Source organism: Leopardus geoffroyi, chromosome B3, assembly GCF_018350155.1.
Source record: "Leopardus geoffroyi isolate Oge1 chromosome B3, O.geoffroyi_Oge1_pat1.0, whole genome shotgun sequence".
Lineage (NCBI taxonomy): Eukaryota > Metazoa > Chordata > Mammalia > Carnivora > Felidae > Leopardus > Leopardus geoffroyi.
Window position 1 is genome coordinate 55,666,170 of NC_059337.1, and position 14,114 is coordinate 55,680,283.

At 41.4% G+C, this 14,114-nt stretch overlaps 1 long non-coding RNA gene across 1 annotated transcript; it reads right to left on the reverse strand.

The window, feature by feature from the left end:
- Nucleotides 1–4,874, reverse strand: LOC123583061. Its single transcript, XR_006704723.1, has 2 exons — nt 4,107–4,874; nt 1–624 (listed from the first exon to the last, which is right to left on the reverse strand). It is a non-coding gene; the product is annotated as an uncharacterized LOC123583061 (long non-coding RNA).
- Nucleotides 4,875–14,114: the final 9,240 nt, after the last annotated feature.

The following is a 14,114-nucleotide window of genomic DNA, read 5'->3' on the forward strand; positions in this document are numbered from 1 at the left end:
CTGGGGGAGGCGGAAGGTCCCTCTTCACACACATGGACCCTTGAAATATGAATCATGACCATTAGCTCAGCTTTGAACCTGCAGCTTGGGGAGATTTATGGATCTATGAGGTCAGGTTGATAAGGCAGAGAAAACAAACTGTCATTTTACAATCTTTAAAGGGCCCTCCCTGGTAACAAGCTATATGCCACCAAGAGACACAATTCAACTCAATCTTTGGAAACCCAATTAAGGTGGCCCAACCTCCATAGTTCAGCTTCCAATGAGTAATTTTGCAAATTGATAGAAGAGACAGGGAGAGCCCAGTGGGGGGCGGGAGGGGAGAAAAGAGAGAGAGAAAGAGATTCTACTTTTTCCACTTTTTTTTCTCTATCCCTTTACCTCTCTTCACTTAATACATACATAGTAACTTGCCCAATATTTTTGTTGGGGAAACTACCCTCTCCCTACTCCAAACCAAGTTTTCCATGCATAAAGGAGTCAGTATATTCTTAGAAAGAATGTGGAGAGATTTGAATTCAAACGAAGTAAAATGCCACTTCCAGAATTGTAGAGATTGTGAGGTGGATAGACATCATCCAGTAAAACACTTTGCAGATTCACATGCTCATCGTCCACTGCCCCCTCCAGTAAAAGAAAAAGAAAACAATAGATTGGACTTACAGCCACATGATATTGAAGGAAGTCTATCAGTGGACAAGAGAGAATGAGTAGTTTAAATGTAGATCACAATGAGAAGCTCCAACCCCTTGAGAAGATTTGCTCTGGGGATTTGTCTGAGAGACGCTTTCTTCTGAATTTAAGTCTTAGGGTTGTGATATTTAAAAAGGGCAAACTGGCTAGGGGAAGAAATATAAAAGATGACAACTGGGGTGAATAAGGAAGGGCAGAACTCAGGAAGGGAACAAATGGAAGGAGACAGATTAGGGCAGAGAGGGGGAGTGAGAGCAGAGAGGGGGTGGTTCAAAGAGAAAAGCTCTGCTGGTGAGGAGGGAGGTGCCCAATGGGCAGATCAAGGCTGCACCCAGAGCCCGGGGAAGGGGAGGCAATCACAGGAGTGTGGACAGGTAGGGGGCCGGCCAGTGAAGGGACCTAAGAATCCATCTGAGCAGAGGCTGAGAGAGGAGAAATGGACAGAGTCCAGAGAGCCTCACAGCGGGGACCTCCCAGCAGTGACTCTTAGAAACTTGCTGTACAGCCCTGGACCATGCAACTGCTTCCAATCACCAAGAAGGTTAGCAAATTAAGAAGTTATCAAAAATATAAGGGTAGAGCCAGCTGTTGTCGACTTTATCCAATCTGTGTCATAATGGTCACTGTTCAGTGCCCCGTCCCACCACCCCGAGTCCATCATGTCACTGACAATTCTGTTAAGTCGCTCTGTTTTCCTTCCCCTACAAAGGCCTGTGGTTTCCTTTCCTTGACATTGCCTTCTGAGGAACTGGGGCCCCCCTGCACCTCGCCTGATGGTCATTTGACTGCACGCAGTGACTTCAGCATGGGCAGAGTGAATGTACCTAGATCTTAGCATCTCTGCCTCTGAAGGAAGATTTAAAAGGAAGGTGAGATGCTATAGAGGAACACTCCAAAAAGTAGATGTGTGGATGGGTTTCCAGCCAAGATGAGTCTTCAAAGGCAATGCAGCTCGGGGGACAGGAAACCTCTTTTTGTCCCTCAGTTTCAGTTTCCTTAGTCACAGAATGATGGTGGAGCAAGGGTTGGGGAGCAGGGGTAGAACTAGGTCGAAAAGAGCTCCTAAGTTTCTTCCCACTTCTGGAAATCAGTGTCCTATAATGCTGCGGGGAAAGAGATTCTGAGGCTGCCTCACAGCTACATGGGACAGTGGGATTGATACCTGCCTTGGATTAGTGTCCTAACGAGTGTCCCTTTCTGCCACTGCCAATCCTCACCACCCTTTTCTCCAGGATCCTAAGAACTCCTGCTTAAATTCATTGTTGCCATCAAGGGCTCTGTGTCAACTTTCACACTGATGACCCAGACGAGATGTTGAAACTTGCCTCACTCTGTCTGCAGCCTCATGTATGTGATTGGTCAAACATGCCACCCTGGTTGTCTAGAAATTCTGTTTTCCCAGTGTTGTCAGACACCTGAGTTTGGTGACCATTCTCTGCTCTGCAGCACTGTACCAGAGAAGATGTCCATCTTTCTTTCTTTATTTTTTTTAGTATTTTCTTTATTTATTTTGGGGAGGGAGGGGCAAAGAGAGAGGAGAGAGAGAATCCCTAGCAGGCTCTACGCTGTCAGCATGGAGCCAGATACAGGGCTTGAACCCACAAAACGTGAAACCATGACCTGAGCCCAAACAAAGAATCGGACATTTAACCGACTGAGCCACCCAGGTGCCCCAGATGTCCATTTTTCTTGAATTTCCTTCTGGCATATGCTAAGATCTGTGACTATAGTTTATAGGTCAATTCTGCATCTCTAGCACTAGAGGATGCTGAAAAGAAAAAGGTCATTTCTCCCTAAATTTGTATCCTATATGTGTACCTCCAGAACTATTAAGGTTTTAAGAATGATAATTAAAGTCTAACCAAGCTTCTTTGGTGAGACATCTCTTATCTCCAGTGCTATATGTGTATGTATTAGTAATAACTTAAAAAGCATATAAGAAGCATAATTCACCAAAGTCTTTCATACAATTAGCTTTGATTTTCATCCTTACAATAGGAAAAGTAGGCATTATTATCTCTATCAAGCAGGCAGAACTCAAGTCCTGGGAGTTCAAATGATCCTGACACACAGCTGAGAGCAGCAGAACTGGAAATGGAATCTAGATCCTTTGACTAGAGGCCCACAGAATTGACAAGAGCAGGAAGTTGGGGGAAAAACTTGGAGAAGAAATTGAGTGAGGGGATGTGCAGCCAGCTTTACAATAGGTCACCCCCATCCCTTGCTCTGAACAGGATCCAGGAAGCTTGGGTTCAGAGGCAGGTCATGGGAATAACGTTATAATTACTGAGTGAAACAGCTGTTGAAATGAGCCGCAAACATTTTGGCTCCCTCCTCCCTCTAAGAATCCTGTATGCTAGTGGTTTCCAGTCCATGTTTCTAGGAGTCTTTTGTGAAGCTTCCTGAGGGCTAACACGACAGCATGGTGGACACATCTCCACAGTGCCACATTCATCTGCTTTAGATATTGGGCATCTGCATAAGATTTAATTTGAAGAAAGAACATTCTGCTACTTAGGAAAAGTTTTTGAAAATCATTATACAGGACTATTTAACCTCTTGCCCATTGAGTTCTCCAGGACATCTGGATAATTTTCAGCCAAGGAATTTGCCATTAAAAGAGGTAAACCGTGACCTGTACTGACACAGAGGGAGCTAGGAGCTGGGGTAATGATCAGGCTTAAGACATAGGATGTAGACACCACAGAGACGTGGTCATCCAGGGTCAAAGGAGGTGGCCCACCAAGGTTGAGAGGGTGGGAACTCAGAACCGAGCAGGACCACATCAGGGAATGCGTGGGGTGCAGAAAGAAACTGAGAAATAGACAGTTGGATTGAAATTCCAGGTTTTTCTCACATGTACACCAGAATTCTAGTCGTTTCTGATGGCCCAGATTGGGCATCACTTCCAGGAGCCTCAATGCACCAAGTTCAACTGAAAACAACACCAGCCACATTAAAGAGCATTGAGTCTTGTCTTCTGTTTCTACCTGTTGCTCTCATAAATGTGTGAAATCAGCATTCAACCCTGTCTTACTGTGAGGCTTCCTGAACTCTAGAGATTCTACTGGTGAGCCTGGCTCATTTCAGGTTGGGATCTGGGGACTAGGTAAAGAGTTAGGAACAAGAATGGACACAGGTTCAAACTGGATATGAAGATGACTAAATTTAATCATAAGCCATCATCATCACTATCCTGAACCTGTAATAGAAAATCAACCTTTTTTTTTTTTTTTTTTTTCACCACAAAAGAAAAATCAGAGATCTTGTCAGAAATCACTTTGGGGATTCTGAAATAAAGACATTTCGGAAGCATGAAAACATGATCATGTAGCAAGACCAGTAATGTAATTGAATACTATCCTTTCCTTGACCTTTGTATCATAGAAACAGCAGCTAATATGCAATATTACCTTAGAGAGGAGGGTAGGACCTTGGGAAGTTGAATCCTGGATATCCAAGGTTTGAAGATTGAGGTGGAGCACTGGTCTGCCCATAAGTTGTGCACATTAATTCCTGAGCACTGCAACCACTCGGCCTGAGCCATCCCCCTGGTAATTACACCTCCCCGCGGCAGCGCCCCGAACTCAATGTTACATTAGGCAATTGTGGTGAGCCTGTAACCTGATAGCAGCACATTATGTAGTTATGTGGGAACTCTGGTTTCTGGAACAGATTGAGGTTCCCAAGCTCTGGTCTTGTGCTGTTTGGGCGTGTCTTTCACGAAACACTCCTTATGTAGAAAACAGACTAAAACACCAACACAGTCTTTGGGATGTTTCTCAACAGCAGCATGAAACTGACCCGTTTCTTCCAAAGGATTCTTGCCAAAAAGGAGAAAAGTTGCTAAAAACAATAAATAATCCTCTTCTCTGACATTTGTCACCTAACTTGCTTAAATACTGTGCTTTTGAGTAACTTTTTTTAATAAAATGTAGTAAAATAGTTATTCATCACTAATGCTAGAGGTACTTTAAATTCTTGTTTCCTAAAGAACCCATTGAACCTGATAGGGAGGCCTAAATGTAATGTTACAGATTTAATAAATGAAAACGGGTGGGGAAAGGTACTGAGGGTTGAAGTACCAGTTTTCACGCTGCCCGTGCCTAGTTATCCACCCTTGATAGAAGCTGGCTTCCAGAAAAGAGGAACAAATGGAAAAGCAGCAGATTAGAGCACCCACTCTATCCTTCAAACTGAGGGACTTGTCATTAGGCACTTACAGAAGAAAACTGAGAAATTGGGGGTCCCATCCAGTGGCAACAGCCTTGTCAGTCCGGACTTTGCAAGTTTTGCTCCCATGTTCTCAGCTTGAGGATTCAGATGATTTATGGGGACTTGGCTCCACCCATCAGATATCCTTGCAGGTTACTTCTAAAGCCACACCGGGTAAGTTGGAGAACATGGATTTACCATAGACCAGGTGGAAGTGGGAGCCTGGGGCAAGGAGAAAGGAGAGTGGACAGATAAAGAAGGAGAGGGTCATTGGCCGAACTAGGAAGGGAGGGCAAGGACTCAGAAAAGCACGTGAGGTTTTACCTATCTCTCCTGGGCATACGTAGGATAATTTTAGGCCTGATGTGACACATGAGATACACAATCTGAGAAAAGAGAATTTTGGACAATATATCTAATGCCTATGTCAACGATTTGGCTTGGTCACATGAATGAGTAAGTACCAGGTCCCCAGCATAGCGAGCAAGACCCCTCTTGGCCCAATGCCCTCGGAGCTCCCTTGTCAAGCATGACTGTGCCAATGTGTGGGATGTGTGCAGGTGACACACCTGAAGGCCTGTTTCCCATCAAACTCTAGGGGCAGGTATGCTGGCTTAGTTCCACCACATGCCTTTTGGCCACTCCCTCTTGAAAGGGCTAGGGAACAACCTGTGATGCCATATCTTAGGAGTTTCCAGAGGGGAGATTTTTAAAGTCTGGGATGATGTTGCTTCAGAATTATGGGCCAAGAGCTTTCCCATAAAAGAATATTTCCAAAGAAAGGAGAGTGATGACTCAGGTATGCAAATTCTCACTAGAGGAAATTTCCGAGAATACTTCAGATCATAGACTATTATGTTTTTCTGACCTATAGATGGTATTTTTTTAAATTTTTCATTTCAAATCAGCATCTCAATATTTATATTTTTATCAAATCCAGTGCAATACTATAGCCCCACTGTTTGCTAAGAGACTTCAGCTGGAAGGAGCAGACCCAGGAAGCCACAAAAGTACCCAGTGGAGCCACACTCCCTCACAATGTGCAGTGGGACCAGAGTGGGCTCTGAAGAAGAAGAAGGCAGGCCAGTGACCTAGAGTCTAGCGAGAAAAGAAGAATGGTCCAATTAGGTCCCCTTCCTAAAATTTTGGGGCATGGGCAACTGAGATATTGACTTAGCTGTGAGAAGGTCAGGGAGGCGGGGGGCTGGGATGGCCATCTTGAGACATGCACTAAATGAGAAGATAACAGAACAGATGTGGAGAAAGGGGAGTGGAGAGGAAAGAGGAGAGGAGAATACCCCCCTAAAAAGTGTGGCTTGGGTTCCTGGCAACATTCCAAGTTCCATGAGTTCTTGTGGTGCCTCATTTCGTGTTTTGGAATTTCTGTGACTCTTTGCTTCCTAACCCTCACAACTCCCTACCACCACTCCCAGCAACTCCCCTTCCAGACTACCACCTCCCGGAGGGGGCAGGCTTTTCTGGCTCTCTGTCCTTCCAACCATGAGCAGGAATGCCTGAAGAAAACGTCTCTCAAACTCCACCTGGAATTACCTCTAAAGCCACCAAATCAAGAGAAATACAAACTATCAAAAAAAGAAGAAAGAAAATATAAGTGAAAAAGGAATAATCATAAATTAGATGTAAAAGATCTGATCACTATGGAATAAATGTTAAATTTAAACTTTGAAGTTACAGTTTCAACTACAAAGTGTTCATACTGAGGAAAAAAAAGAAGAACGAAAGAGGGCAACCGGTGAGCAGAACAGGAAAAGGCTGAAAAAAATTTTTAAGAAAGAGTGAACAGAAGAAAAAAACGAGAGACAACTCAGACATTCTTTCCACAAGAAGTGCCAAAAAGGGATACCTACTGTGTGCTCCTTGCTTTACACATGTTATCTTGTTGGATTCTCACAAGCAGCCCTATTTTTACGGGAGTGCAAACATGAATGCAAAATAGGTAAGTTGCCAAGAGCTCGAAAGCAAAAAAGAACAAAATCCCTTGTCTGGCTGGCTGCAGAGCTGATGTTCTGAAGGAAGAACACGTTTGTCTGAAGAGTCTCCAGTCAGGCAGGCCTCTAAGAAAAAGCTCATAGGTGTCAAGGCTAAGTGCCGGAGAGGCGGCCAATCTTTAACAAGTTTTCTCACCTGAAAGTCTCAACAACAAAATGTTGAGGATCCTATTCTGTTGAGCGTGTGCAATTGTTGGGACTTTCCATGCAGCTGGATCTTATACAAAACAAATCCTGGCCTGAGACATGATTACCACGAGAGACAGCTGTGGGGTGGGACTCGTGTGTAGCCTCATCTGAGGTCAGTATTGAGCAAACAAGATCAGGCAAAGAGGGCACATCTTGTAAAAACCCTGGGTGATACTTGCCAGAGGAGGAAACTGCCAGTGAGAACAGCACAGCCTCACTGTGGCTACGATAGTAGGTAGCCTATAGTGCCCGGATGTAGGACATTCACCAGTGGGGGGAGTCCTTGCTTTCCTTGCGTTTGGAAGGAAGACTATACCCAGGACAATTAGGAAAACAAGACAGCTACAGAGTTTGAAACAGAGTTGCCCGTGACTTTGTTATAGGTGGCCCAACAGCTTTGAAGCTCAAAGCAGTTTCTTAACCCTTCTCCAGAAAGTGATGACATTCTGGAAGATATCCCTGCTCTATAAGGGAGCACATTTGAAAGCCGAAAGACCAGAGCAAGTTATGCTAGATTATATACTGCAAGCTCAAGGCAGGCAAAAATTAGGACTTGGAAATCCTGACTCCCAGGTGAAGGTTTTGTGCTTTGGTGCCCTTGTTTTATAACACCCAAGGGGTCTTGTATTATCTCTTCCTTATTCACTCATTGGTCATATATATATATATATATATATATATATATATATATATATTGAGATATAGATGCCTGAGATGTGGAAAATACTGTCAAGTGCTAGAAAACTCAAAGAAGAAGACACAATCTTAGCCCCTGAGGGCTAATGTTATGTACAGCAGCCTTCCATTGTGGGACTGGGAAATACTACATCTAAATTCTCCATTGTAAAGTTGGGAAAATAGAAATTATTCTATATAAGTAAAGTAAGTGTTTTGTGAACATAGAAAGAAAATTACTTTGGTCAGGAGCAGTCAAAGAATGCTTCATGAGGGGAGGCAAAGAATAAGTAGATCTTTCCTAGGAGAAAGAAAAGTAGATTCCAAGTAATAGAAATTGTTTATGTATGGCTTTGAAAACAAGAAAGAGAAGACATGTTTGAAAAATAGCATCTAACCCCCTATGCTTGATTGTTGTTCCAATCTTAATTGGAAAAGTTACCAAGAGTCAAATCATGAAAAATTTTGTGTGCTAACAGAAGGTTAGAATTAAAGTTGGAGGTGTTACAGTTCTAAGAAAAATTTTAGAAAGGGGAGTGATATGGTTATGTTTTGGCCTTTTAAAATAAAATAATTATGATTCAAAATAAATGTGGAATGGGACGCCTGGGTGGCTCAGTCGGTTGAGCGACTGACTTCGGCCCAGGTCATGATCTCATGGTTTGCAAGTTTGAGCCCCTCGTCGAACTCTGTGCTGACAGCTCAGAGCCTGGAGCCTGCTTCTGATTCTGTGTCTCCCTCTCTCTCTGCCCCCCTCCCCCCATGCTCTGTGTCTCTCTGTCTCAGAAATAAATAGAAACATTTTAAAAAATTAAATAAATAAATAAATAAACATGGAAAATTAAAAGGAAGCATTTATAAAACTCCCTCTACAACCTACTGAAAATGGCAGTGAGGGAATTAAGAAAGACGTAATCTCCAAAGACAAAAAAAAAAAAAAAAAAAAAAAAAAAGCTGTCGAGGAGAAATCAGACAAGACTCTCCAACTGCATTTTGAAAGATGGAAAGCCAAAAGAAGAGGAGTAGCTGACTGAGCAGAGAGAAACCTAGTAAAACCTAAACACCTAATAAAATCTAAAAGGAAGCCAAGAAGAAGCAAGATGTGTTGCTTCAAAAATTTTTTGAAGAGGTCAGTGATTGATGGTCCCTGATATTTTTGAAGATGAAGGAAATGGAGAGGGGCCAAAACCAAAAACTTTTCAAAATCTGCGTAAGTTACAGATCCTTCCCTATGCCTCACAGCTAGGTGAGTATCTCTCTCCTGCCATAGTAAAAAGCAAGATATTTGCTCTCTAGAGATGCTGAACCAACATGATTCTGGACTCAGTGATAGCTGGGAGCTAGACAGAAATAGGATGAAGTGAAGTCCATCATTCTGAAGCGTAACACTTCCCCAAGTTTCATGGACTTAGCTTCTTAAGTATCCTTCCCTTAGCTCCATGAATGTTGACATTCAAGTTTATGCTCCCCATGGACGAGACTGGCAAGATCCTCTTAGAGAAACTGACCAGCCCCAAAAGAAAACTGACATGGTGGTCACCAAACAAAATGCCTGGGTCCCACCTCATCCCTCTACAAGAAAGCCCACCAGTCAGTATGTCCTACAAAGGGCTTCCAATAAATGTTTTATTCCTTGACATCTCAATGTAAACAGGCAGCCAAAGATCTCCAGATGTATGAGGACATTCTCTAGTATGAAAGATAGATTTAAAAACCCAAAGCAACTACAAAAAAATGGGAAAAAATAAAACATGGAGAAAAAAAGAGGCAATCCAAGAGAAGAATCCTTCAAAAAACTCTTACTAATTAACAGTTATTGCATCCATAAAACAAGGTACAATAAAAAGGAGATAATAAGTGAACAAGAAAAATCTCTAAACATTACAAATATAAAAGTAGAAATATTTTTAAATCAATAAAAGACTTGGCAGGTAAAGTTGAGAAAGCCTTGCAGAAAGTAGTACAAAAACATAGTGATGAAATATAACAAAGTAAAATACCCACACCAAGCATATCATTATGAAATGTCCATATACTAGGGATATAGAGAAAACCCTAAATATGTCTAAAGAGAAAAACCGTTCACAATGGTGCTGGATTTCTTAATAGTAACACTAGAAGCTAAAAGAAAAGAGAAATGACTTCAAACTTCCAAGGAAAATAAGTTCTTTCTCCCTAGGATTTAAATACCTGGCCAAACTTTCATTTCAGTATGACATTAGAACAGAAGTATTGATAGATATGGGAAGTGTGGTAGACATTACTTATGTTCACCAGTATTTGTTTCTCCTTTCCTTCCTGGTACCTGGAACACTGGGACTTCCCGGACCTCTCCAAGTTAGGTGGGGTCATGTGTTCTAATCAAGTAGGTATATGCAGAAGTAATGTGTCATTTCCTGGCCAAAGCCTTGAAGAGGGACCTATGAGCTCCATGTTTTCTGAAGAGGCCTCCCGTTGAAATAGTGGAGCCATAAGACTGAAGCATTTTGGATCACTGAATCACCACATGAAAGACAACTGCCCTGGAGGGTTGCCTGACCTCCAGCAGACTTGTCTGAGCCAGAAGAGACTTGATATATTAAACCATAAAGATGTGAGGCTTATTGTTACTGTAGTGTAGTCTAGGCTAACCTAACACAAAACCTATTATAAATATTTCCAACTGCACCATTTCTCAAGAAGTTAATGACTATCTGATAGCCCAGCAATTCCACTCATGGGTCATATACCTAAAAGAAATGAGTGCATGTGTCCAACAAAAAGATGGAACGGGACTATTTATAGCAGCTGTACTTACAACATCCAGATACTTTAAATTCATACCACATACCACAGCAAAACACAAACAAAAGAACAAATTACTGGTATATGCAACAACATAAATGACTCTCCCAAGCATAATAAGGAGTAAAATTGAGCCAAATATAAGAGTACATACTTTTTGTTTATTTACATAAAGTTCAACAACAGGTAGAACTAATTGATGGTGATAGAAGTTGCAATAGTGGTTACCTCACTGGAGGTGGTGTGATGGTGGAAGACATTGACTGGGAAGAGGCATGAGCGAGGTCTGTAGAGTACTGGAGATATGCAGTATCTTTACGGTGCTTATATGAATAAATATTCAAAAATTAAGCAGGCAGGACACAAGTTGAGTATACTCTACTATATGTTTGTTGTACCGTAACTGAAAAAAAAAAAATAATTAAGAAACTACTGGAGACTGTGATTCATCAAAATGAGGACATAAACCAAAAGTAGAAAATCATGGGATCCAGACATAGGAAATCCCCAGAGTACAGAGATGAAGGAAATTGCTAAGAAGATGGTCAGTCCCAGGATGGCAGCTGTACAGCAGGCTGGAGAGCAGTCAGCCATGACTGGAGCCAGCCAGAGCCAGAGGGATAAAAGATAGAAGCATCTAGAAAAAAGGAAAAAGAAAAAGAAATGGATAGATTATCTTAGTGTTTGATTCCATTTAAGGGAGTGTTACTGTTCTATCAAAGAATTGGTGATAAATTAATGATAAACATACAAAAAAAAATAAGCAACAACAAAAAAAGACGCTATTCTTAATGAAGTTAGATAAACATGCTACCATAGTACACTGTGTGGCTGAGCTATAATTTAGCAAAATATTGCTTTAGAATTGCATTGGGAGGCTAGGAAAAAGGAAAGCAAGCTGGGAGGAGTGTGCAAAAAATGAGTATGCTAAGAAAGCTGAATTCTCTTCAGCTGCAGAAAACCAGTCGAATGCCTACATTTGAAAAAAAAAAAAAAAGGAAATAGCCACATGCATATTATTTAGAAACACGAAAGTGAAGAAAATAAGCCCTTGCAAGCGTTTCATTCGACTTAAGATGGAGAAGCGTAGGCAGAGGACTGCTATTTTACATTGTACACCTTGTTGTATCATTGACTTCTAAAGCTACATGCATGAAATATTTCACCACCATGCTGAAGCAATTAGAAGACATTTCAGAAAACTCCGAGATCTAACATAAAATTAAATAACTTATTTCAAAGCACATTTTGATTCCAATTAATTTTTTAAAGACAGATTTATAGTACCTAGTAATTTTCATTGGTAGAGGAGCGGTTTGTGAGAGGTTGTAAAATCATGCTGTAATCCTTTCAGGGATCCAAAAAGCTGGGACGTCAAACTCTGTCAGCCCCAGGTGTTTGCTTCAAAGAAAATAGGAGTCATGAGAAAAATACGTTCTATCAGCTTATCAGCTCTTTCACAGTTAATAGCATGATAATACTGGACAATGGTTTAGAATTTTTAGATGTAAGCACTTTGGGTCACTATTTTAAATACTGGCTATGCAATTCAAATGTGCTTTTTTTAAAAAAAAAAAATCAGGTTCTGTTAAAGGGAGCATGGTCCCATTAAAACAAGGCAACCTGTGCCTAGCAGGGGCATGTCCTGCCACTTCTGCAGGGTTATTAGAGCCACCAATGTGGGGAAAAACAGGTAGTGTTGTGTACGGTAAGATGGCTAAGAGTAGCAAGTAGCCAAAAAAATTCAACTCAAAATGGGTTAAACCATAAAAAGGAAATATATTCAATCATCTAAAATGCTCAGAGGTAGAGATACCAGAGAAGGCTGCATCAGGATGCAACAAGGATGCAGTTCTCTTCTATTGTTTTGGGCTTTAAGAGACATTGGTTTTAAGAGACTCTTGGTTTTAGGAGACATTCTGCCAGCACTAATGCTTCCTCTTTCACGCCTGCTGGGAAAGAGTGGGCCTCTTTGATAATTCCCACCAAAAGTCTCGAATCTGCTTGCACTGGGTAGGTTTAGGTCCCATGCTTACCATTGAACCAAACATTGGCCAGGAGATGAGATGCAAACAAGCACCAGGTTAGCTCAACCTCCCTGGACCCACACTGATGCTAAGTGGAGGAGGGGAAATGGATGGAGACCAACCATAAATGTCTCCAAAGATACTTAAAAAGGAAGAAAGCTCAGAATGTGTTGGCAGTTGTACATGGACTATCTTAAGATTATCGTGCAGCCCATATATTGTCACCTCCAAATTCTTATTTTTAAAATTTTTGTTGAAACTTGAGAGAAAGCCAACAAGAGCAGGATATATGCAAAAGCAAATGGGGACTTTTCCATGATAAGTCGTCCGCAGGGAAAGCATATTTCTCCTACTAGAATAAAGACTAGGAAAAGGCAATTCTATGGTGACATAAAGGCTTTAGATTTTTTGACTAGATCTAGTAATCTCAGAACAATAGTTGAACCCTAAGAAAGTGCCTAAATCAGGGGTGCCTGGGTGGCTCAGTCGGTTGAGAGTCCAACTCTTGGTTTCTGGTCAGGTCATGATCTCACAGTTTGTGGGTATGAGCCCTCTATCAGGCTCTGTGTTGACTGCTTGAAGCCTGCTTGGGATTCTCTCTTCCTCTGTCTCTCTCTCTCTCTCTCTCTCTCTCACAGTAAATAAATAAACATTAAAAAGGTGGGGGGTGCCTAGGTGGTACAGTCAGTTAAGTATCTGACTCTTGATCTCGGCTCAGGTCATGATCTCACGGTTTGTGAGTTCAAGCCCCACATCTGGCTCTGTGCTGATGGCACAGAGCCTGCAGAGTCTGTCTCTCCTTCTCTCTGCCCGTTACCTGCTTGTGCTGTCTCTCCAAATAAATAAATAAACATATATATATATATATATATATATATATATATATATATATGTAGTGCTTAAATCAACATCAGCCTGGGGGAAAATCATAGTATAGTAAGCTAAAATTGAAGAGTAGTTGTGGTACATCTGAAAGGATTTGTGCAAAACATCAAAATATGTAGGATTGGATTCTCCCAAGATTCCTAGATGGAGTTATTTATATTCAAAAAAGGATAATAATGTCCATCTTACATGGTGTTCATGAAGATTAAAACAGACTATTTGTTTTAAGTATGTTTGAGGAGTTAAGCATGAAGCAGTGAGGAGAATATGAATAACTGTTGAAGATTGAAAAAGCTACCAAAGTTCATAATTTAAGATCTTTCTCAATTTTTGACATAGCAGTAAGTCTGAGAAGTGTTACACTTAGCTATAAGTAAAAGGCACTTAAAATGTAAAGATGTGTAATTGAGTGCAAAATTACACTACCTTTGACTCCTTTTATTACAACAGAGACAGGCCTGCATGTATGGATACTGACATGCTGTTTCACCATTGCACCTATTGGAGGTCCATTAAAATTGCAGCCCTAGTCCCAGGAGGGAATAAATTGCGTCTGTAATGCTGGCCTTGCAAACTCAAGACAATGGGTGATGGAAAATGCCACTCAGTGGAAGAAAAAACACATAAGGATTCCATA